The following is a 25,612-nucleotide window of genomic DNA, read 5'->3' as shown; positions in this document are numbered from 1 at the left end:
TTGATTTTGATTACAAGGAGCATTTTCAAATGGGGGCCTGTTTAAAGACACACAATAAAAACAACGATTTCTCTGATTTCCAAGCAACCTTCTCTCTCCTCCCGGCCTCCCCCCAAGCCCATCACCATCTGAGAAATGTCACCCACGGCCACGAGAGCCGGAACAGGAGGCCTAGCCGTGCGCCCCCGGGGAAGGCACCCAGGGGAAGCAGCAGATCTCCTACCTCTCAAAGACACGCGTGGAACATTCGGCATTCTCTCGCACCTTCTCAAATTGCTTCCCAAATCCCGAATCGCCCATAATAATGAAAATTCCAGAGGTCACCCAGAACCAGATCGAAAGCCAAAAGCCGAAAGAAATAGCCTGCAGTCCCAGTCAGACCACGGACTGTAACCTTGGCCTTTGGCGGGTGGGATGAGAATGTTTGGGCAGGTGCAGATCGGAAGCTCTGGCGGAGAGGCTGTGGACGTAACACGGGGCGCCATCAGAGAAAACCGGGTTCCAGCCCTACCTGGGAAGCTATAGGAGAGGTGGGTGACCAGAGGAGGTCGCCAAGAAAGGGGTGCGTCAAGAGACAACAGGAGAGCGCTTGGGAGGCAGGGCGCAAGCACAAGGTATTTCGCTGTTTCTAGAAGGGCAGGGGACAGAAAGGCTGTTGAGAAGGGCAGCTGGGGAAGGCCGGTGGGAGAATACGGGACCGGCAAGACCCTGGGAGACTGACTCTCCACGGGCACCATGGCCAGAGCATATGTGAACGTTGAACTCTGACCACAAACCTGCAGTCACCGCCAGGAGGCCAACCCTTTGTCTCTAAGAACTGGCCCAGCAATGGAGCCGGACTTGTAACTCCGTATACACCGCGGGAAGCCAAACAATAACTTCTGAAACGATGAGGCCAAAATGGCCAGGACTTAACTGATAACTGCCAGCTTTCCTAGCTCGGGTCCTACTTTCCAGCTTAGGACCAGCCGGAGACAGCCAAATGCGCTCCCCGAACACCCATCCCCAGGATGCGCCCCTGCCGGTTAGCCGCCTCCAGCTTCCCCCAGCCCACTGCTTCTGCCCAGGGCACACCCGAACCTTCCTTTTCGTCCCACTAGAAAGTTTTCCCACTCCGCCCTTCTGCCTCTGAGTCTGTGCCAGACGCAAGCGATGGTGGCTGACTCCCTTGCTTTCTCGAGCTCAGGATCGACAGCTTCTCCTCGTTTTGACGGTGTTCGTTTGCATCCACAGCATGATGGGCAGATGTTTCTAGGAGGCAAGAGTGTTTAACCGGGTGCATCACTAGGGGTGGGCTGAGGCAGAAATGTGCTTGGCAGAGGAGGGCCATCGGTGACCGTGTCACTTCCCAGGAGTGCTGGGACACAAGCCAGATTTGAGTAAGGTGAAGAATTAAGAGGGGGTGAGAAAGGGGTGCCCGGGAGGCTCGGTCGGCTGAGCAGCTGACTCTTGGTTTCTGCTCAGGTCATGCTCTCAACGGCGTGTGGGTTCGAGCCCTGCATCGGGCTCTGCGCTGACAGTGCGAAGCCTGCTCGGGATTCTCTCTCTCCCTCTCGCTCCGTCCCTCCGCCACACGCGCTGTCTCTGTCTCTCTCAAAATAAATAAATAGAAAAAAAAAAAACCAATCCGAGGGCGTGAGGAAGCTGCCCCAGCAAACACGGGCGATTATTTCGTAAAAATTCTACTGAGACAGAGGAAGAGAATTTGGACAGGAAAGGAGTGGAAATATACGGTTTTATGATGGACTTTTTATTTTTTTTATTTTTAAAAAAAATTTTTTTTTAATGTTTATTTATTTTTGAGACAGAGGGAGACAGAACATGAGTTGGGGAGGGGCATAGAGAGAGGGAGACACAGAATCCGAAACAGGCTCCGGGCTCTGAGCTGTCAGCACAGAGCCCGACGCGGGGCTCGAACCCACGAACCACGAGATCATGACCTGAGCCGAAGTCGGACGCTCAACCGACTGGGCCACCCAGGCGCCCCTATAATGGACTTTTTAAAAAGATCCTGGAACATGTCTGTTGTGCTGGGAAGAACCCAGTTTACAGAGGAGCCTCAGTGACGCCAGAAAGAGTGCAACTGATCGGAGACAGGAAGTCAAGAGGCAGCCAGTGGGCAGGAGACTGAGAGCAGGGGTGCCAGGCAAGGCCTGTCTTCGACAGGAGGAGGGGACTTTATCCCCTGAAGGGACAGAAGAGGCATGCAGTTGGCAGGAAGTAGGTGGCTCGTGGAGGGAAGAGAGAATCCTTCCAAAGGCTTCTACTTTCTTCATTAGGTAGGAAGTAAAGCCACCACCAGCTGAGGGGAAGGGAGGGTCGTCGGGGGGGAGGGGGGGGGAACTGTCCCAATCACTGAGCAAGCAGCCTGCGGGGAAGTGTCACATGTCTGCGTCTCGTGAGGGACCAAAATTTCAAAGTGAGTCTGGCGAGTCCAGTGACTAGATGTGCTCCTGCTGTTGTGTTCACAGGAAGGCTTCCGCTGGTGTCGGGTGGGGTTCGGTCTAGAAGGATCTGCACTGTGGAGGGTCTGTGCGTGGCGCCTGTCACAGGCTGGAGTCTGACCCGAACGAGGAGGAAACTCAAGGCAAGAATTGGCAGAAACCAGCCGCGAAGGGCTGCCTCTGGCTTCCCAGTGACCTAGGAAAACGTGGGGTGGGCTGCTGAATTGAGCTGGAGGGACAGAAAGTCTGGACTGTTGTTGAATAAGGAGGCATCGGTGGTCACAGCTCCAAGGGGGGGACACACGGGAAGCTGGCAGAGGTGAGCAAATCCGAGGATGGGGAAGTGCACAGCCACAAACACCTGCGAGTGTAGAACACCACCAGCTGTGTAGCACGTGTCGGCTGGCCTCAGCTTCCCAAACTCGGGGGTGCGGGAAACGTTACGGCATCTTGCGTGTTTTTATTTTCGGTAAATCCGCTCAGGTGACATTCCAGGCTCCGGCGGCAGGCAGATGAAACCCTCATCGTTCTCGTCCCTCCTGGATCCAGGGTCACACCAAGTCTCCAGCGGCCCCTGTGCGGGGTCCCGACGAGTCCCGTCCACACGCAGCCCCCGCAGGTGCACAGGCCACCCTCCTTTTGAGACCTTGTCACCTTCTTGGGCACTGCTGTCTCCTGCCCCTCTTTCTCTCTTGCCCTCAAACAAACCAGAATCGCTCTTGGAGACTGGCGTCAGGCTTCTTGTCTTGGAGGAAGCCCGGTGGAGAGCCACAGGCAAGGAATTACGGAGCTGGGTGGCAAGAATAAAATGAGAGAGGAGGGGGACGATGTGGGCGGAAGAAGCAAGATTTAATGTTTCCATAAATTATTCTGGGAGAATTCCAAAATTATTCTCGGTGTTTGTGATGGTATCTGCCATATTCTGAGTATAGTAAGCATATTCCAAAATGTAAATTGACATCTGTTGAAATAAGCGAGTAAGTGCGTCTCAAGTCTCATTATGACTTTTCAGATGCCTGTACAAAAATCTGAGCACACAATGGCGACATAATCAAATATTACTATTTATTTTATTTATTCATTATTTTTGGTTCAAAAGTCGTTAGAGGGTAATTGTCTTTCCTACCGACAAATTAACAGAAGAAAACAAAAAGGAAAATGTGATTCACTTTAAGCTTGCATTTCACTTTAGGATTTAGAGGTAATTACAACGTATCCATTCAATCAAAGGGAGCCCCCCACCAAGGGCGGGGCAGGGGGGGGGAGTGGGTAAGGGAACAGGCAGCAGCATGGTAATTACAAAAACAAAAGCTATTCTCGTGGTGGTGTTTTTATTGGACTGAATAAAAATCCACGAAACCTAGAAACTGAAAGGCAATTTCATTCACAGGAGGTGTCCGACTCCCCCTGTCCCCATCTTCATAGATTCCTGGGGTTAAAAATCCTTCTTTCCCGTCCTTTATACAGAATTAGGCTAAAACTGTGAATAAAAAGCCTGCTGTCAGTACTCGATTGTGGATTGCACCTCTAAAAGGGGTTCCTTTGCGACTCCGTCTGAGCGCTGCCCTGTCCCCCAGCAGTGGTTTGGGGGGATTCTGGAAGCCGCCAGGAGCTCCGGGAGATCCTGCCTACCGCACGTCCCGGGACCAGATTCGTGACAGGTGAACAGATTATAACTACAGGGGTTTAAGCTGTGCCCCCGCTATCCTGGAAAATAAAACCAAACATTGTAAAAATGCATATGGCACAACATTGGAGAGAGGCTTTGCAGAGGAGGTCAAGGGTGCTACCAGGGCCCCTGAGCAGGGAGGAGTCTGGCAGAACCAGTCTGAGCCCTACAGACTCCCGGTCCCATTCTGCCTGTGCTGCTTACAATCGCCAAGTGAAACTCTTGGAAACTTAGCTTCCTTTTTATTGGAAGAATTTTAAGCACAGAGAACAATCTACATTTTCCCTTGATTGAACACATACTTTGTGTTCACCTCTAATCCCACTGATCATTGGTTCATGTGTTGGTCTGATTTTATTAACTTGATTTTATTTATTTGAATAGATCTGTTAACAAATTATATTTCAATGAGTATTAAAATATTCACATAGGGACACCTGGGCGGCTCAGTTTGGTTGAGCGTTTGACTCTCGGTTTTGGCTCAGGTCATGATCTAGTGGTTCACGGGATCGAGCTCCACATCGGGCTCTGTGCTGACGGCTCAGAGCTTGGTTGGGGTTCTCTCTATCCTCTTTCTCTGCCCCTCCCTCTACATGCTCACTCTCTGTCTCTTTCTCTCTCTCTCTCTCAAAATAAATAAACATTTAAAAATTTTAATATTCATATAAAAATAATAAAGGTAACAAATACTTGTGATGCTGCCCAGAACCCCAAAAGTAAAATAGCTGCCAATGTATTTTTCCCTCATAATGCCCCCCTTTTATCAATAGAGACACCTGTCTAAATAACTTATTGTTGGTTCGTAACTCTCCTGGGAGCCGGTGTAATCTGAGCCTGACTCCTCTACACAGAGGGCAGGGAGAAACCAAAGAAAGAGGCAAGTTACTCTAGTTGGAAGGTGGCAGCTTTAAAAAGCAAAGGGAACTTACATACAAGGCTTGTCTTGGGCAGAAGTGGGATGAATGGGGGCACCTGGGTGGCTCACCTGGTTAAGCATCCGACTTCAGCTCAGGTCATGATCTCATGGTTCGTGGGTTCGAGCCCCGTGGCTGACAGCTTAGAGCCTGGAGCCTCCTTTGGATTCTGTGTCTCCCTCTCCCTCTGCCTCTCTCTCTCTCTCTCTCGAAAATAAACAAACATTAAAAAAAAGAAGTGGGATGAATGGATCCCCAAATCTTAAACATTTACGAAGGGACCCTCACTGGGTTCAGTCACATATACCATGCAGGTGTTCTCAACACCACATCGCTGTCTCAAGGCCATGTCCTCGGAGCCTCTGGGAGTGGGAAAGGCAAGCAGAACCCACATTCCAAGGGCGGAGAGGGGTGAGGAGCCTCCGACTGCCAGCGTCCAGCTCACAGGTCAGGCAGCAGGCACGTCTTTTCGATGACGATGTTTCCCAACGCTTATTCTTTGACTGCGTTTGCTCTTGAACTCTCTCAAAAGGATATTATAATGAATGTTGTCTGACTTTTTTCACTCAGCAATATTTTATTATGTTCTCTCCGCATCGTCCTGCAGAACTGTAGCACATTTATTTTCACAGGTGTGTCAATATCCATCATGAGGAGATCTACAATCTGATGATCCATGTGCATCCAGGCATTCGGGTGATGTCACTCTTTTTCTTATCGCAAACCTTCCTTTATATCTCTTCGTTTTGCTTGCATACCTAGGAATCGTTAGCGTCAAAGGTGTAATAAAGAGTCTGGCCCCATTTTTTGACGTTTGAGGCTTTCACGTCTCACTCGTGCCTCTTCCCCTCTGTGCCCCTATCTGGACAAGCCGATAAGACATGCCAATTCCCCTCCTTTGGCGCGGGTGAGAGATCTGGGCCACGAGCTAGGATCTCCATCTGAACCCCAGCCCTGAGCCCTAACCATCATAAAACCTCCAAGCCGGTTTTGGACCAGCTTGGGAAGTCTTCCTTGCTTTCCCCGAAAGTCTCACATAGAAGTATAAACCTTTTCATACCCTCTTGGGGGTGGTGGTGGTGTGTGTGTGTGTGTGTGTGTGTGCATCATCATTTTTGACAACAGAACCAAACTTTGGGTGGAAATCCATCCCGTTTCTGCAGATGACTGAACACAGCCCATGCTGCAACAGAATATCTAGACAGCGGTCACCACCGCTTGGGGACTTTACCCTCTTGTCCGGCTGTGCTGAGCTGCTCGGTTGCCTCCCGGCAAGCGTGCTTTTTGCCCGGAGCCGCTGCTCGCTGGCAACATTCCCCTTAGCGCGGTACTGGTTTGTCCTGCCTTTGCTGAGTCCTCCCGAGCCTCTGTTACAGATTTAACTGAAGTCAGTCAGAGCTTTCAACAGACACTTGGGGACAGGAGTCACGGTCCTGAGCCTGGACTGGAGGTGGCAATTGCAACACTCCCAGAAGCCAGTGGCTTCACTAGGTCCTTCCCTTTCCTGCTATTGGCTATGTCTAATCCTGATCCTCAGGGTTAGAGGATCAGGCACCCCATGTGGTACAGCGTAGGAGTTCATGAAACCATCATCATGGTGTGACGCTGATTTGAGGGTCTCTGGAGGAAGAAACTTATAAGAAGCAGGGTTTATGCCCCGAAGCATGGAAAGAAACAAAGAAAGAAAGAAGGAAAGAAAGAAAGAAAGAAAGAAAGAAAGAAAGAAGGAAAGAAGAAAGGAAAGAAAGAAAGAAAGAAGTAAGGAAAGAAAGAAAGAAAGAAAGAAAGAAAGAAAGAAAGAAAGAAAAGAAAGAAAGAAGGAAGGAAAGAAAGAAGGAAGGAAGGAAGGAAAGAAAGAAAGAAAGAAGGAAGGAAAGAAAGAAAGAAGGAAAGAAAGAAGGAAAGAAGGAAAGAAGGAAGGAAGGAAAGAAAGAAAGAAAGAAAGAAGGAAAGAAAGAAAGAAAGGAGAGAAAGAAAGAAAGAAGGAAAGAAAGAAAGAAAGAAAGAAAGGAGAGAAAGAAAGAAAGAAGGAAGGAAGGAAAGAAAGAAGGAAAGAAGGAAGGAAAGAAAGAAAGAAGGAAAGAAAGAAGGAAAGAAAGAAAGAAAGAGAGAAAGAAAGAGAGAAGGAAAGAAAGAGAGAAAGAAAGAAAGAAAGAAGGAAAGAAGGAAAGAAAGAAAGAAAGAAAGAAAGAAAGAAAGAAAGGAAAAAAGGGGAGGGGAGGGGGGAGGAAGGTAGAGAGAAAGGAGGGAGTGGGAAGGGAAAAAAGGAAGGAAGGAAGGGGGAGAGAGGGAGGAAAAGAGAGAAGGAGAAAAAGAAAGAAACCTGGATGCAGAGGGAAGAAACAAAAGAACTAACACAGAAGTCCACAATTTGGCCCAATTGGAAACCCAAAACATACTGGAAGGATTCATACAGTAAATAGATTCATAAATGCTGATCGGGGCCCTTGGTCGACTCAGTGGGTTAAGCGTCCAACTTCAGCTCAGGGCAAGATCTCACGGTTCATGAGTCTGAGCCCCGTGTGGGGCTCTCTGCTGTCAGCACAGGGGAGCCTGCTTCGGATCCTCTGACACCCCCCCCCCCCCGCCCCTCCTCTGCTCTCATTCTCTCAAAAATAAAAATAAAAAACAGTGAAAACGACAACAAAAAGTTGTACCCTTTGACCGACATGCCCCCCCATTTCCCTCACCCACATCTGCAAACCACCATTCTGCTATTTCTGTGACTTTGATTTTTTTTAGATTCCACATGAACAGGAAATCATACAGTGTTTGCCTTTCTGCGCTGACTTACTGCACTTAGCATAATGCCCCCAAGGTCTATGCGTGTTGGTACAAGAGGCAGGATTTCCTCTGGGTCATTGTGGTTGGTTTGTTTTTTGTTTTCAATATTGTCTGATCTTTGCTTTTGTTGCTTGCAAGCTCATCAGGTTTTTTTCCTGCAGAACTTCCTTCAGTACTTTGTCTTTTTATTTCCATATCCATTTTGCAGTCTTATTACCAAGTTATTTGAAGAATCCTACGAAATTTTCTTGAAGTTGCCCCAAACCCACGGATCAGTTTAGGAGAACTGACATCATAAAAACATGAGACTTCGTATCTGTGAGCATGGGCTTACCTTCACCATTAAGTTTTACACATACTTCACTCAATTTTTTACTGTTTTCCACATTCAAGGTGGGTGGCCCAGTATTGCTGGACTTCTTCCCAGGTGCTTTCTTTTATTTTAAGTTTATTTTTTATTTATTTTGAGAGAGAGAGAGAGAGAGAAAGCACAAGTGGGGGAGGGGCAGAGAGAGAGAGGGAAAGAGATAAGAGATAATGACAACCGGCTCGGTGCCCAACACAGGGCTCGAACTCACAAACCACAAGATCATGACCTAAACTGAAAACGAGAGTCAGACGCTTAACCAGCTGAGCCCCCCAGGCCCCCCCCCAGCAGGTGCTAATTTTAGTTGTAAATAGTGGATCACTCAAAACACCACGTGTTCTCATCCTTACTGCCGTATAGAAACGCCATTGATATATACGTATTAATCACATACTCTATTTCTACCAACTCTGTTTTTTCAATCTTAATATTTTCAACTCTGAAGCACCTACTTTACATGGCTCTTACAAAACTAAAGTGAAGATGGGGCGCCCAGGTGGCTCCGTGGGTTAAGCTCCAACTTCGGCTCAGGTCATGATCTCTCAATTCCTGAGTTCTAGCCCCATGCCGGGCCCTGTGCTGACAGCTCAGAGCCTGGAGCCTGCTTCGGATTCTGTGTCTCCCTCTCTCTCTGCTCCTCCCCCGCTCGTGCTCTTTCTCTCTCTCTCTCAAATATAAATAAACATTGAAAAAAAAGTTAAAACTAGAGTGAAGACAACCGGTATAAATTCTGTAGCTTTGTAGGGGTCCTGGATTAAATCTTAGTTTGCATGGCCTTTCCTTCTCTCAGAGACCCGCCCCTCGGTTAATGCCGAATGGGTTTAGGAATCCAGGGCTCTGGAAAGACTCTCAATGAAGTATTCTTTCTTCCAAGGCGAGAAAAAGTACAGCGGAAAGTGTGTGCCCTATTGCCTATGACCCTCATATCCTGTAGGGTTAGGTGAACTTCAGAAGTCTTTGTCCCTGAGCGATGTACTTTGGACGGCCCCAAACCAGGTGAGCCTGTGCGAGCAGCCAGTCCCAAACCCCACAGTGACTTCAGGGGAACAGCTTTCTCCTGCAGCTCGGCAGCTCGGCCTCACGCACTGTCCCACCCACACTTGCCGACAATGACTGTTTGCACCGTGTCCTTATCCCATTATTTCACACTCATGAAACACATAAAGCAACCAAAAAATCAAGAGAGTGCATAAATGAAAAAGCTGTTACTTTGTCATAATAGATTTCTCGGAACCAAAGCAAGAGAACAATAAAAGGAACAGTTTTACTTCAGTGTTAGGTTTCTTACAAAGAAATTCCGGGGGCGCCTGGGTGGCTCAGTTGGTTAAGCGTCTGACTTCAGCGCAGGTCATGATCTCGCGGTTTGTGGGTTCCAGCCCCGCGTCGGGCTCTGTGCCGACAGCTCGGAGCCTGGAGCCTGCTTCAGATTCTGTGCCTCCCTCTCTCTCTGCCCCTCCCCTGCTCATGCTCTGTCTCTCTCTGTCTCAAAAATAAATAAAACATTAAAAAAAAATTTTTTAAAGAAATTCTGCATTACTGGATGTGAGGATAAATTGCATAAAAGTGAGGCATAAGTCAGAGTACAAGGGTGAGATTTTAGGAGTTACACCCTCAAATTTGTCTAATTCATCATATGGATATTGAAGACCAGAATATAGATTTTTTTTCATTATTTTGAAACTATTCTTTCTTCCAAAGCTAAACTTATTGATCATAATGTCAGTATCTTCAGTATAACAGTCAGTTAACTATAGATTATTAATAAATAGGAATTATTTTGTTGATTAAGATCCATGGTTAACAGGGTGTCTTCCCAAAGAAAGTCCTTCCTCACATGTGAAAATATGAATGGTCATTCCTCTGTAAATATTATATTAGGAATCAGTATTATTGAAATTAATAAAAGTTAATATGGAATTGGTTGGCTTTCAAAGGCTAGTGATACTAAAAAATATTTTCAAACTACGGAGATAGTTTTAATTAAACAAACAGAAAAACACTGCTTTACCTCATGTAGAAACAATTCAAAGAAAAGCTGTTTTTCCGAAGGTTATTTATTCATAAGAGTGAGAGAATGAGAGAGTGAGAGAGAGAGAGAGAGAGAGAGAGAGAGAGAGACTGCACGAGCAAATGCGTGCACGAATGGGGGAGAGGCAGAGAGACAGGAAGAGAGAGAATCCCAAGCAGACTCCACTCCCAATGGGGGGCTCGATCTCACAACACTGAGATCATGACTTGAGCCGAAATCTATAGTCAGACGCTTAACTGACTGAGCCACCCGGGCTCCCCCAAAGAACAGCTTTTTATATTACATTCAAAACTTTAATTATAAATACCAGTTTGTTATCTATTTCTACAATTATCATATAATATATATGTACGTATTTTTTTTTATTTTTCAGAAATAGAGTGACACTCTAGAATTTCAAGAATCCAATGAAGTTCCATCAATCTAAGATTGTACCATTTTGGGCAATGAACACATTTGCCAATGTGCAAGGCGGTAAGACACTTTTCGTAGCTCTTCTTGTCACCATTTTCCTTCTCAAAAAAAAAAAAACAAGTCTTTAGCTTATTGTCTATTTTTCTACATTGAAAATACATATACAAGAAATAGCATGTATATAAATATGTATGTGTATATTTATATATATTTTTATATATATATAAATATATATATATTTATATACATATAAAAATATATATATATAGAACACATTTATTGCACCTGATGAACCAATATTAACACATTATTGTTGCCATGGTTGACATTAGGGTTCATTCTTTGTGCTGTGTATTCTATAGGCTTGACACACGTCCACCATGACAAACACAGGATACTTCCATTGCCTTCCAGCCCCTACGCCTCACCCCTGCAACCACTGATTCTTCCACCAGCTTTTCCCAGAATGCCCTAGAGTTGAAATCATTCGCTACGGGGCCTCTTCAGATGGTTTCTTATACTTTGTAATATGCTTTTAAGTTTCCTCCTCCGTGTGTTTTTGTGACCTACCCGCTCATGTCTTTAGTCTGCTGACTCACATCCCATCGCCTGGATGTGTATGTGTCCACTTACCCGCCGAGGGCATCGCGACTGCTTCCGAGTTTGACAAGTATAAATAAAGCTGTTATAAGCATTCACGTGCAGGTTTTGTGCACCAGAAGGCCTTCCACACCTTTGGGTACAATTGCTGGGTGATATGGTAAGCGTATGTGGATTTTGTAAGAAATTGCCAAACTGTCTTCCCTAGAGGTGGCACCATTTTGCATTCCCACCAGCCGTAAGCGAGAGCTCTTGCTCCGCAAGAACGTGCGGTGTCATCAGGGTTCTGGATTTTACACAATTCTGTTAGGTGTGTGGTGACATCTCACCGCTGATTTAATTTACAATCCCCTAGTGACATACGATGTTAAGCATCTTGTCATAAGCTTATTTGTCATCTGTGTATCTTCTCTAGTGAGGTGTCTCTTCAGATTCTTTTTTTCGCCCAGTTTTAATCGGTTGTTGAGGGTTAAAGATTGTTTGTATATTTGGGGGGGCACCTGCGTGCCTCAGACGGTTAGGCATCCAAGTCTTGGTTTCCGGCTCAGGTCGTGACCTCATGGTTTGTGAGTTGGAGCCCACTGTCTGTGCTGACAGTGCGGAGCCTGCTTGGGATTCTCTCTCTCCCTCTCTCTCTCTGTGCCTGTCCTGCTCGTGCTCGCTCGCTCTCTTTCTCTCTCTCTCTCTCTGCCCCTCCTCTGCTTATGCTCACTCTCTCTCCCTTTGAAAACAAATAAATAAATTTTTTAAAATGTTGTAAAAAAAGATTCTTCCTATATTTTGGATATCAATCCTTTATCGGGCACATGTTTTCGCAAATATTTTTTCCCAGACTATGGCTTGACTTTTCATTCTATTAACAGTGTCTTTTCTCAGAGCAGGAGTACTCAATGTTCGTAAAGTTCCATTGCATTTTATATTGAATTCTTGGATCTGTTTTTTAAAATATTAATTTATTTATTTTTGAGAGAGAGAGAGAGAGAGAGAGAGAGCGCAAGGAGGGGCAGAGAGAGAGAAGAGAGAAGGAATCCTAAGCAGGCTCCACACTGTCAGCACAGAGCCCCACGCGGGGCTTGATCCCACACACCATGAGATCATGACCTGAGCTAAATCAAGAGTCGGATGTTTAACTGAGCCCCCCAGGCACCCCCATGAGTCAATATATGTGAAAGGTGTGAAGTTTTTGTCTACATCTCTTTCTTGCATGGCGATATCCATTTGCTCAGCACCAAAGCTCACACAGGGAAATGGACAGTCTGTCTAGCCCTCTACCTATTCAAGAATTTGAATCAATACTTAGTATCTGACAAACAGAAAACACGAGGGCCAGATGGGTTCGTTGGTGAGTTTTACCAAACATTTTAGGGGAAAAAATTACGCTTATTTTCTAAAATCTTTTCCAAAAACATAGAACAAAAATGCATACGTCTTAATATATTTTATGAGGTCAGTATCACCCTAGTATCGAAAACACAGAGGGGTGCTTGCGTGGCTCAGTCGGTTAAGCGCTCAACACTTGACTTTGGCTCAGGTCGTGATCCCAGGGTCATGAGATTGAGTCCTGCATCGGGCTCTGCGCTGAGTGTGGAGCCTGCTGAAGATTCTCTCTGTTCCTCTCCCTCTGCCCCTCCCCCACTTGTACCCACATGTGCACTCTCTCTCTCTCTTTTTTTTTTAATGTTTATTTATTTTTGAGACAGAGACAGACAGAGCATGAACAGGGGAGGGTCAGAGAGAGGGAGACACAGAATCCAAAACAGGCTCCAGGCTCTGAGCGGTCAGCACAGAGCCCGACGCGGGGTTCGAACTCACGGACCGTGAGATCGTGACCTGAGCCGAAGTCGGACGCTTAACCGACTGAGCCACCCGAGTGCCCCTCACTCTCTCTTTCTTTTAAAAAAAAATACATAAAGTCTTACAACACAAGAAAAATTTGGACAGATATCTTTAATGGATATGGACACCAAAGTCCTCAATAAACTGGTAGTAAATCATATCCAACGAGATATGAAAAGAATTCTATACCAGGCCCAAGAGGGATTTATTCCAGGTATGCAAGACTGGTTCAATGTTAGAAAGCCAATTAGTGAAATTTGTCATCTCAACAGGCTAAAGCAGAAAAACGATATGATCACATCAGAAGATGTAGAAAGAGAATCTGACAAAACGCATCATTTATTCACAGCGAAAACTTGCAGCAACGTAGAAATAGAACTATTGCAATTTGGTAACGAGCAATTTACCAAAAGTCCGCATCAAACATAATCCTTACTGGTAACAAACTAGATGCCTCCCGCTAAGGTCAGGGACAAGGCAACCACTTCCCCTGTCGCCCCTCCTTTTCAACCTTGTCTGGAAGTCACAGCCAATACAACTAGAAAGAAAAGGGCATAAAACGTAAATAGATTGGAAGGGGAGAAATAAACTGTCTTCGTTCCCAGATGACAAGATCATCTATGCAGAAAATCTTATAGAATCAACAAAAAATTCTGGTAACCCAAAAACACTTACGGCAAGATTGCAGGATATATTTTCACATACAAAAGTTGATTGCTTTCCTATATACCAGCATTGTATGCTTGGGCTTTAAATTAAAAACACGATATCATTTACATTAGCACCAAAAGAATGAAATAGCTGGGCATAAATCTAACAAACTAGGTACAAGATATACATGATTAAAAGCCACACACCTCTGATAAAGGAACAAAAGGGTATTTAAATACATGGAGAGAGAGTTCATTCTCCTTTTATAGGAAGATCAAAAATTGTTAAGGTGTCATATCTTCCCTACTTGATCTATCGACTCAATGAATCCAAATCAAAACCGCGGCAAGTTATTTTCTGGATATTGACAAACGTATTCCAAAGTTCATAAAAAAACAGAGTAGCCAACATAATATTGAGGGAGAAGAACAAGGCTGGAGGCTTGCCACCACCCATCATCAACACTTACTATAAAATTACAGTAATTAAGGCCACATGGTATTGGCAAAAGAAGAGACAAATAGATCAATGGAACTGAATAGAGATCCCAGAAATAGAACCATACAAATACAGTCAACTGATCTTTGACAAAGGAGCAAAGGCAATTCTGCCTTTCACAAAAATTAACTCAAAAAGGATCACAGACCTAAATGTAACACACAAAGCTCTTTAACAGAGGAGAAAAATCTAGGTCACCCAGGGCCGGGCAATGACTTCTTTAGACACAATACTAAAAGCACAATTCTCGAATGAAAAAAATTGATAACTTGGATTTCACTAAATTAAAAACTTCCGGGAAACCACAGACTAGTGGGAATGCAAAATGGTACAGCCACTTTGACGTGTGTTGTTTTTTTTTAATTTTTTATTTTTGAGACAGAGAGAGACAGAGCATGAACGGGGGAGGGTCAGAGAGAGAGGGAGACCACAGAATCCGGAACAGGTTCCAGGCTCTGAGCTGTCAGCGCAGAGCCCGACGCGGGGCTCCAACTCACAAACTGTGAGATCATGACCTGAGCCGAAGCCGGACGCTTAATCGACTGAGCCACCCAGGCGCCCCGAAATGGTACAGCCACTTTGGAAGACGGTTTGTCAGTTTCTTACAAAATTAAACATATTCCAATTATACGATCCACCAATCACACTCCTCTGTATGTACCTTCCGTAGATGAATGGATAAACCAATGTGTTATATTCAGACAACAGAATCCTCTTCCACAATAAAAAAAAAAAAAAAAGAGCATCAAGTGAGAAAAAAAAAGACATAGAGGAACCCTAAAAGCATATTGCTAAGTGTACGAAGCCTGTCTGAAAAGGCTACATATTATATTCTTCCAGCCATATGGCATTGCAGAAAAAAGCAAAACTATGAAGACAGTAAAAAGATCAGTGGTTTCCAGGGGCTAAGAGCAAGGGAAGGAGGGATGAACAGATAGATTGCAAAAATTTTTAGGACAAACTACTCTGGGGGCGCCTGGCTGGCTCGGTCGGTTAAGCATCCGAGTCTTGGTGGTCAGCTCAGGTCATGATCTCACGGTCCATGGGCTCGAGCCAGAAGTCGGGCTTTTCACTGGCAGCCTAGAGCCTGGTTGGGATTCTATCTCTCTCCCTCTGCCCTTTCCCTGCTCTCTCTCTCTCTCTCTCAAAATAACTAAATAAGCATTTTTTTTTTAAAAAAGAAACTACGCTGTATGAGACTGCAATGGTGAACACATGACGTTATACATTTGTCAAAACCCATAGAATGTACAACACAAAGAATGAACCCTGATGTAAATTTCAATTAACAATAGTGTTTCAGTATTGACTCATCAGTTGTAACAAACGTACCACTAATACAACACGTTAGTAACAGAGAAAAGGGGACGAGGGTGTTGCAAGGCTGAAGCGAGTATATGGGAACTCTGTCCATTCTGCTCAATATTTCTATAAACCCAAAACTGCTCAAGAAATAAAATTCTTAAATTCAAATAATAGTGGCAGAGAGTTGGAGATTTATATCAAAGTGCTGATTCATGAAGGTTTTGGAGGCTTGAACAAAGTGAACTAGTGGGGGCTTAGGCTTGGGGACTTGAGATGGTAGGGTGATCACCCAAGGGTACGGGATTCCTTTCTGGGGTGATGAATATGTCCCAAAATTAACGGTGGGGTTAGTTGCAAACTCTGGGAATGTGCCAGAAACTACCGAATTGTGCACTGTAAGTGGTACACTGGACGATATGTGAATTATACCTCAATACAGCTGGTAAAATAAATTGAAAGTCCTAGATCTATGTTACAAAGTTCAACGAACAGCATTTAATAGTTTGCCTCTTGCCACAGTGCATGTTCTAAGGTCTTAACATCTGCCTTCTTACCAGAAAGTCAATAATGTTTAAAAGTATAAAACTCCAGAGTGAACATCAATGTTTTACAGATTTCAGTGAAGGTTTCGAGAATCACAGGTGTAAGAGGCAAGAGCCCTTAAAACATTTTCCTTCCTCTCCTTCCCTTTCCTTCCCCGGACTGTTAGAACCAGATTTTCAAATGTCATTATTGATGACGTGGAAATTGTTTACAATGTTAATTTGGGGTGAAGTTTTGAGCATTTGTTTTTGCAGAGAAACAATTACTGTATCCCCACCCCCCACACACGGGCAGAGAGCACATCCTCCTTCATCAGGCTACCAGCTCAGCCCGGGGCCCCCCTTCAAAGAAGGGAGTACAAAAGATAGAGCCAGCACAAACATCCATTATTGCCATCAGCTCAGTAACAGCGGTGGCTTTGTCATCAGAAGTAATGGGAAGAATGAAAAAGGAGATGATCGTTCAGATTACAGGGATTCACAAAATAAGCTTTGTCTCACTGTGGAGGACTTGCCGAGAAGAGAGATTAGATGTTAGAAAGAAGAAACATGAGAGCAACAGAGAGAGGAAGAAGGTTTGGAAAATGAATTCTCCCAATTACTTTATGCGGTTGTTTAATTTTGGGGTGTGTATCTGACAATTTGCACAGAACTGCATTCTCTTATGTGACTGAAATTGAATGAGCGTGATTACTTTAGGCTGAGGCTATCTTACAAAAGATTCTCAGAGCTAAAACTGATAATATGATTACTTGCTGGTTATTTTTAAATATCATGTGGGAATCTAACTTTTTTTTGTATCTATTCCTAGTTTATTATTTTTTAATTTACTTGAATCCAAGTTAGTTAACATATAGTGAAATAATCGTTTCAGGAATGGAACTTAGTGATTCCTCACTTACATACAGCACCTGCTGCTCATCCAGACAAGAGCCTTCCTTAATGCCCATCCCCCATGTAGCCCCTCCCCCCTTCCCCCTCCCCTCCAGCAACCCCCAGTTTGTTCTCTACATCGAAGAGTCTCTTATGGTTTGTCTCCCTCTCTGTTTTTATCTTATTTTTCCTTCCTGTCCCCTGTGTTCATCTGTTGTATTTGTTAAGTTCCACATAGGACTGAAATCGTATGATGTTTGTCTTTCTCTGACTTATTTCGCTTAGCATAATACATTCTAGTTCCATCCATATCACTGCAAATGCAAGATTTCGTTCTTTTTGGTGACTGGGTAATATTCCATTTTACACACACACACACACACACACACACACACACACATATACATATATCTTCTTTATCCATTCATCAGTCGATGGACATTTGGGCTCTTTCCATAGTTTGGCTATTGTTGATAGCGCTGCTATAAACATTAGGGTACATTGTGTCCCTTCGAACTAGCATTTTTGTATCCTTTTGATAAATACCTAGTAGTGCGATTGCTGGATCATAGGGTAACTCTATTTTTAATTTTTCTTAATTTTTTAAAACATTTATTCATTTTTGAGAGACAGAGGAACAAAGCGTGAGTGGAGGGGGGGCAGAGAGAGAGGGAGACACAGAATCCGAAGCAGGCTCCAGGCTCGGAGCTGTCAGCACAGAGCCCGACGTGCGGCCGGAACTCATGGACCGTGAGATCACGACCTGAGCCGAAGTCGGACGCTCAACCGACTGAACCACCCAGGCGCCCCATCTATTTTTAATTTTTTGAGGAACCTCCATACTGTTCTCCAGGGTGGCTGCACCAGTTTGCATTCCCACCAGCAGTGCAAAAGGGTTCCCCTTTCTCCACATCCTCACCAACGCCTGTTGTTTCCTGAGTTCTTAATTTTAACCTGGGAATCTAACGTAATAGGGATGTTTAGACAGCTGGTATTTCGAGGCGATTCATACGCTTTCTACCATAGTTTCCAGCCCAAGCTCACTCTCATCTCACCAAATGAAGATCGCATGTCAGTGTACTTTTCAGCCTTGTAGGACACCCCCACCCTCATGTTGGGGATTAAATCTTAGATCCTGGGGGACTGGATCAAAACTTGAGGAGTCCCATATAGATGGTTTGAGGGCATCAGTCAATTACCTGTTTGAATTTAAGAGACTAAAAGAGACAGTGGTAGTAATGTCACAAGGAGAGGACATCCATTTGTGACACCTCTCCCATGTACATTCTGCAGGTGTGACTTCACTGTAACTTTATGATGAGGGCATTTAACCACCTGACAATAAAAACCTGTGCCGTTATAAATTCTAGTCATAGTCTCCAAATGTATTACTCCAGAAACATTTGGATAAGCAATTGAATTTCAAAGGCACCTTTCTTAAAGCTTTCTTATTACATACGCATATAGATCAATTATTTACGTTCTGGAAGGGTTGGAGAAATTTCTGCATATAGGCGCCTACTTTATTATTATTATTTTTGTGTGTGTGGCCATGTTGGAAGAAACACTGCAGGCGAAAACGGACAGTGCTTGTGCATGGAAAGTCTGAATGGGGCAAAATACAGTGTTTTATATCTTATAATCTATAAAAACTGCAAGGAGGTAACTGGAAGGTTACCTCAATGCTAACTCAATGATGTTTGTAGCACACTGACCATCACCTATTAGCATATATTTTAAGAACGCTGACTCACATAGGAAGTATCTCCAGGCAAAAGATGTGTACGTAATGTTTCAGAGAATAGAATGAAAGTATTTTCATAATATATGTATAGATGTAAATGCACTTGTTAGCCAAAATCCATTTCTGAACCTTTATTTGAGTCATCAGACTCAGTAAAAAGATATGTCCATGTAAAGTCAATAAGGCTCAACTCTTAACATGTATGCGTATCTGTGTAGAAGAAATACAGGTGAAATAAACCATATTCAATTATTTAAATTCATGTTTCATCCCATAAATTGGACTGCATTGCATTATGTAATATTCCGTAAGTACTAAGTTAATACCAAAGATTGGACATTTTTTTTTTTAATTTTTTTTTCAACGTTTTTTTTTTATTTATTTTTGGGACAGAGAGAGACAGAGCATGAACGGGGGAGGGGCAGAGAGAGAGGGAGACACAGAATCGGAAACAGGCTCCAGGCTCGGAGCCATCAGCCCAGAGCCTGACGCGGGGCTCGAACTCACGGACCGCAAGATCGTGACCTGGCTGAAGTCGGACGCTTAACCGACTGCGCCACCCAGGCGCCCCTTGACATTTTTTTTTTTTATCTAGATGATACGACTGGCCAGAAGGAATGACCTGAATTATTACAAACATTGCAAAAAAAGAAAGATTATTTACAAAGCCTTTTTCATCTGAAGCGTAGATCTTACGATCTGGATAGAACTTTATTTAACATGTATATGGTTTCCTGATTTCCTCTGAAAAAACAGATATGAAATTCCTCAAAGGAAAAGAAAAGGGGAAAAAAAAGGAAAGAGCAAAAACAAGAAGCAAATTTATTCAGTTTACGTTAGTCCTCGTTTTCCGAGATCTTACTTAATTTGAAATCAATTTGAAATCTGTCGTAATATATACCTCTTAATTAGGCAGAAGCAATTAGACAAATAATGTTTCAAGCATAGGTATGCCCAGGCACTTTGGTAATTCTGTTTAAAGATGCGTTAAGACAATAGGCTGTGATTCCTGAATAGAATTGAATGCAAGGAGTTCTGGCTAACAAAAAGGTCACTTCTCAAAGCCTGTGACTGATATTATACACGTGAATTTAAAACATGGCATAATATCTTTGGATCTAATTTTGCATCAATGTTTGCAAGCCTAATATTGCAACTGTTAGACCCAGAAAAATATAATGGGAGGAAATAAATCTATCTTCAAGTGGAATTTTTAAAAATTTTAGCTACAAAAAAAAAGTACAGGCATGTAGTTTAGAAAGGCAAATAGCGCTAAGAGGTTCACTCTGACAATTATCTTTTGACACCAGGTGTGCGACTTTGGAGTCATTGAACCTCGCTGCGTGTCGGTTCCTCATCTGTAAAATGGGGATAATAATGTGTCAATATTATGTCCCTATGAGTATAAAGATGCTGTGAGTATCCAAGGAGCTGGTAGGTAAGAGACTAAGGACTAAAATAAAATGAAATAAAGTGACCTTCTTGATTTCTCTAAATAGGCTGCATCCTTCTTGGAACAGACTTCGAGTTCCTACTCTCAATTAAATGTAGTCTGTTTGGAGGGAAGCATATGATCCATATTCACATTTAGTTGCAGTTAAAATTTCAAAATTTGGAACGCGTCCGCGTGCTTTTTCTCATCCTCCTTCAAAGAATATGGAATTCTTGTTTCCCCGAGGGTTTGACAGAAAACCCTCAGAACATCTTCGGTATCTGAATCGTAAGCATCTTTCAGAACTGAGTCTGAATTTACAACTGGGTTAGGCTTGTATCTTTCCATCCCAGGACGTAGTTCTGAGAACTGCTTCCGTTTCCTGGCTTCTCATAAACCTGTGTTCTTCTAGAATTTATAAAGATATGGAAATATACCTTGTGGCTAGGCCCAGGAGGTGGTCCCTCTTGCTGGGAGGAGTGTAAAGATTCATCCTTGCCCCAGAGTCTCACTGGCTCAGCTCATGGGGGCTCCGGGATCCTACTCAGATGTCCTGACTTTCTCTGCAGCAGGTAGCACGGTGCCTCTCCTTAGGAGAACACATCTGGGGAAATTCGTCAGAGCCAGGCGGTGGGTGGGTCCCGAACAGTCCAAAAAGAACAGGCACAGCCTCCCAAAATTCATACGCATTCTTATACACAGAATTACAGACATTTCAAATGTCTGGGGTTAACAGTGTAGTTATCTTCCCAACGGTGAAGAGTGCCGCACTGACTTACCAAAAGCAGGAAGTCTCCAGTCTCTGCTTCCTGTCCCAGGGAATAGATCTGGATAGGGTCGCTGGGCCCCACCCAGTTCTCTCCTCCAAGATGGTCACGGGCACAGCTCCCTCTTCTGAAACCCACAGAGTAACAGTGAATGTAACCATCCATAAAGAAGTCTACATGAACGTTTTGCAAAGCAAGGGGAGGGGGAAGGGAAGTTAGCGCCCGAGCGTGGAAGGAAATTCAGCGTCAGCATGTACTTCTGCAATAGTCCTGGCATCGTGACGCCCTTCGGCCACTCTCTGCTCTCTGCACGCCTTGCTCTCGGGCAGCACTCAGCTCGTTGGCTTCTTTCCCCCCTATCCTGACCCAGACTTTCATTTCAGAGGAATCTGAGACCTTAATATTAACCAGATGTAGAATGTAGGGAGGCAAGACATGGGATCCCTTGATAATCGGGATGGATTCCTCCTGCCCATCCCATAACCCTTTCCCCCCCAACTTACCCAGTGATTTGCAGTGACTGATATCCCAGGAGGCAGTCGGGGCTTCAATGCAGGGGGAGCATTGTTGCGTTTGCGGGTGGAAGCAAGCAGCCCTCACCCCGGGGGTCCGACAGTTTCTAAATCCAGGGTCCCCAACTCGGGGGCAGGAAGAAAAGGGTTTGTGAGCAGATCATTAAATGGTTCATAAGTGAAAGCGGTCGCTAGTTCGAGTCCTAACCTGCTCCTGTAAAACAATACGCCAGGGAATCGGTCAGGATGCAACCCAGGGCACCGACAGACAGCCAGACGGGCCACTGCCCCTCGCACTCGGGAGAACAGCGGCCTTCACCACGATGAAGTCCAGCCGCTCCTTTGTCTTTGCCCCACTTGGTCCCGATCGTGTCTCGAGCTGGAGGATGGCATCGGCCGAGTCCGAGGCTTATGCCTTCTAGCTGGTGGCCGTCAGCAGCTCCCAGAAGGGGACTCTGCCTCCTTCATCCACGATCGGCATGAAGTCAAGCCTCCAGAATGTAACAGCCGATCCCGCAGTTGACACGACCGTTCCTTGCTCCCCAGCGGCTCGCAGAAGCAAGTCGGGACCCCCTGAGAGCTTCCGGTCATGCGCCGTCAATGTTCTTTTCAGCGGCCGGAAGTGGGCCCCACGGGGCTCACGTGGTTCATTCACCGCAGAACCGGCCTGATGATCGCGCCTCGGGGACGCGTGAATGCCACACTTTCTGGTTACCCGGGTCCTGTTGCAAAAGCGGAATCGTTACAGGGGCCTCGTCTCTGACACTCGGCATAGAAAAAGCAGGTGGAGGCAGCGCTGTGCGTTTTCCCCGCCAGCGGTCCAGGGATGGGGCGTGTGCCCAGCGAGAAGCGCTTTACTGGCCGGCCACGGGTAGGGATTTTAGGGACAGCATCCAAAATAGGAATAGTAATCCTCCCCCAGAGGAGGTCTGGCGGGGTTTTCTTGTTTTCTTCTTCAGCTGCTTTTGAAGTCATTTCCCCTCCCCCTCGAGAACCGGTGGGATAGAATCATCACGCATGTAAGCTGAACGGGCTCCTGGCCAAGCCGGTAATGACACAGATGACAGATGAGGGAGTAGCCTCGGGGACCAGCTGCCCCGGCGGGGGGCTCGTCCCAGACCTGGTCCCCAGGCCTGGTCGCAGGCCCACGCTCATTGAGTGCCCGCCACTTGGCCAACGTTGCATTGGGTTTTACAGGGAAATAGTGGCCACGTTTCCCACCCTCTTGCAGGAGGTACTGCCTTAATTTTGATAGTGAGAATGCATTAAAACAACCTTTTTTAAAAATTGATTTATTTTGAGAGAGACAGCACCCTGGGCATAGGGAGGGGAGAGAGAGAGAGAGAGAGAGAAGGGGGGGGGGGAGAGAATCCCAAGCAGGCTCTGCGCTGTCAGAGTGGAGCCCAACGTGGGGCTCGAACTCATGAATCCGTGAGATCACGACCTGAGCCGAATCCAAGAGTTGGACACACTTAACCGTCTGAGCCACCCAGGTGTCCCTACAAGAACCCTTTTCAAGTAAATCTTTACCCATGTAAATATGAACATGTGAATGGTTTTGGTCTGGTACACTCGATAACATGCAACTAAGAGGATGAAGGGGTACAATCAAATTAGAAGAGAAAAAAACAACCACTCTCTCCTTCCTCGGTAAAATTGTGTCTCAGAATAACCGGGCTTACGAAAGCTCGAAATACAAAGGCTCCTGATGAAAAAAATATGTGATTGGGAGAGCTCCAATTAGACACTTTCTAAAATATTTCTCTTTCTTCTGACTAGAGTATTTTAAGCTGCAGAGAAGCTCGTTAGCTGGAATGGGACTCATTGAGGACTGATCCTTCAGAGACAGTGCGGAGCCAGCCTGCCATCAGGCACGTGTGCGGGGGACGCATGCGAGGCAGGCTCTCTGTGCCCCAACGTCTGGCAGAAACCTCACACCCAGGCGTGAAGGCAGTGGGTGAGGACAGAGGGCGCCAAGGGGGAAGGACAGAGGATGGCTCTCAGGGAAGATCGCGGGTCAGGGGCCAAATAGCCTTGGACTTGGCCAGTCCCCAGTTCCGGGCGAACTTGGAAATGTCACCAGATCTCTTCAGAATGTCCCAGAAAATGTCTCTGCGCGAAGGCTAAATTCTCCGCCAGCTCCACAACTCTGTGTTCGTCATTGAATCCGTTTGCCGCAATTTACTGTGTAAACCTTTTATAGTCCTCTTTAAATTTCAGGAGCATTGGACTTGTCACTGATCTGGACATCAGAGCTCTACAAAATTGCTTGAATTAATGAAAAATTCCATATGGCCCAATGTCGCGTGTCTTAAGAGACTGCCTTCCTGTCCTGACGTTACTCGTTGATTACTAGATTTATCTGCACATGGTTAACCTATCTCAAAAGTGAGCAAATATTATTCAGCAGAGTAATATTTCTAATACAGTGTGTCAAAAGTTACATTAAATTCTCCCTGAAATATAGTCCCCTTACAAAAACTGTGCTGCTTTTATTATATTACCAATGATAAACTGACTGCCTCAAAGTTGAAATTCTCTTGAACAGGTGAGCGCTCTCAAAAAACACTTTTACATAGAATTTTTCTTATTTTAGCACATCGATTTTTTTTTGAGAGAGAGAGAGCACACACACGAGTGGGAGAGGGGCAGAGGGAGAGAGAGAGAGAATCTCAAGCAGGCCCAACACAGGACTCGATCCCACGATCCTGGGATCGTGACCTGAGCCGAAAGCAAGAACTGGTCTCTCAACCGACAGAGCCACCCAGGTGCCCCATGCATTGCTTTTTTAATTGTTTTGTTTGGAAATAATTAGAGATTGGCAGGAAGTTGCAACAATAAAGCAAAAAAAAGCTCCATGTAATCTTCATCCAGTTTCCCCAAGTGGTTGCATCTTCCGTAACATCGGAACACTGTCAAAACTAGGAAACTGACACTGGTACGATGTACCTGCGTCATTTTATTGCAGGTGTAGCCACCACCACAATCTGGACACATAACTCCTCCATCGCCACAAAGATCTCCCTTTTGCAGCCACACACGCCCTCCTCCCCACCCCAGCCCCATCCACCATCCCTACAACCCAGCAATCATTTACCTGTCTCCTTTTTTGGCATTCTGTCATTTCAGGAACGCTGTATAAATGTACTCCTGCAAGATGTGCCTTTCAAAAGCCAACTCAAAAATTAGCTTTCATCATTCGGCCTAATGTCTTTGAGATCCAGCCAGGTACCTGCACATATCAACAGTCGATCATTTGATTGTGGAATAGTGATCTGGGGTATTCATGGGCTACGGTTTAACCATTCACTTATTCTGGATTATTTGGTTGATTCCAGTTTATGGTTATTACAAATAAAGACGCTATAAACAATCATGAGCACATATCTGCATGGACTCAAGTTTTAATATCACTTGGATAAATGCCTAGGAGTGCAATCCCCAGAATAAACCCCATTTGGACACGGTGTATGATTCCTTTTATATATTGTCAGATTCTATCTGCTAATGTTTTGTTAAGGACTTTTACACCTATGTTTATGAGGGCCGTTGATCTGCGGTTTTCCTCTTTTGTACACTCTGGTTTTTTTAAGTTTTTTATTTAAATTCCAATTAGTTCCCATAAAGCGTACTATTAGTTTCAAGGGCACACTGTAGCGATTCAACACTTCCTTACATCACCCTGTGCTCATCACAGGTGGACTCCTTAATCTCCATCGTGTATTTCACCCACCCCCCACCCACCTCCCCTCTGGTGACCATCAGTTTGTTCTCTACAGGTAAGAGTCTGCGTACAGGGGCGCCTGGGTGGCTCAGTCGGTTGGGCGTCCGACTTCGGCTCAGGTCATGATCTCGCAGTCCGTGAGTTCGAGCCCCGCATCGGGCTCTGGGCTGACTGCTCAGAGCCTGGAGCCTATTTCGGATTCTGTGTCTCCCTCTCTCTCTGACCCTCCCCTGCTCATTCTCTGTCTTTCTCTATCTCAAAAATCAATAAATGTGAAAAAAATTAAAAAAAAAAAAAGAGTCTGCGTACAGCCTGGTTTTTATATCAAGGTACTATTAGCCTTATAATATGAACCGGGAACCATTCTCTTTATCGACTTTCTGGAAGGGATTGTGGAGATTGATGCTAATTCTTCTATGAACATCTGGTAGAATTCTCCAGTAAAAACATCTGGGCCTAGAAATTTTGCTGTTGGAAGTTTTTTCAGTTATGAATTAAATATCCTTA

The 25,612-nt window shown here is 45.0% G+C and overlaps 1 long non-coding RNA gene across 1 annotated transcript; it reads right to left on the bottom strand.

Moving 5' to 3' along the window:
• Nucleotides 1–2,343: 2,343 nt before the first annotated feature.
• Nucleotides 2,344–21,940, bottom strand: LOC125930075 (uncharacterized). The gene is made up of 4 exons (XR_007460062.1): nucleotides 21,373–21,940; nucleotides 20,882–20,996; nucleotides 5,099–5,232; nucleotides 2,344–4,151 (listed from the first exon to the last, which is right to left on the bottom strand). It is a non-coding gene; the product is annotated as an uncharacterized LOC125930075 (long non-coding RNA).
• Nucleotides 21,941–25,612: the final 3,672 nt, after the last annotated feature.

Source organism: Panthera uncia, chromosome D4, assembly GCF_023721935.1.
Source record: "Panthera uncia isolate 11264 chromosome D4, Puncia_PCG_1.0, whole genome shotgun sequence".
Classification (NCBI taxonomy): domain Eukaryota; kingdom Metazoa; phylum Chordata; class Mammalia; order Carnivora; family Felidae; genus Panthera; species Panthera uncia.
The sequence above is the reverse complement of the archived record's forward strand: the minus strand, read 5'-3'. Positions and strand labels throughout refer to the sequence as shown.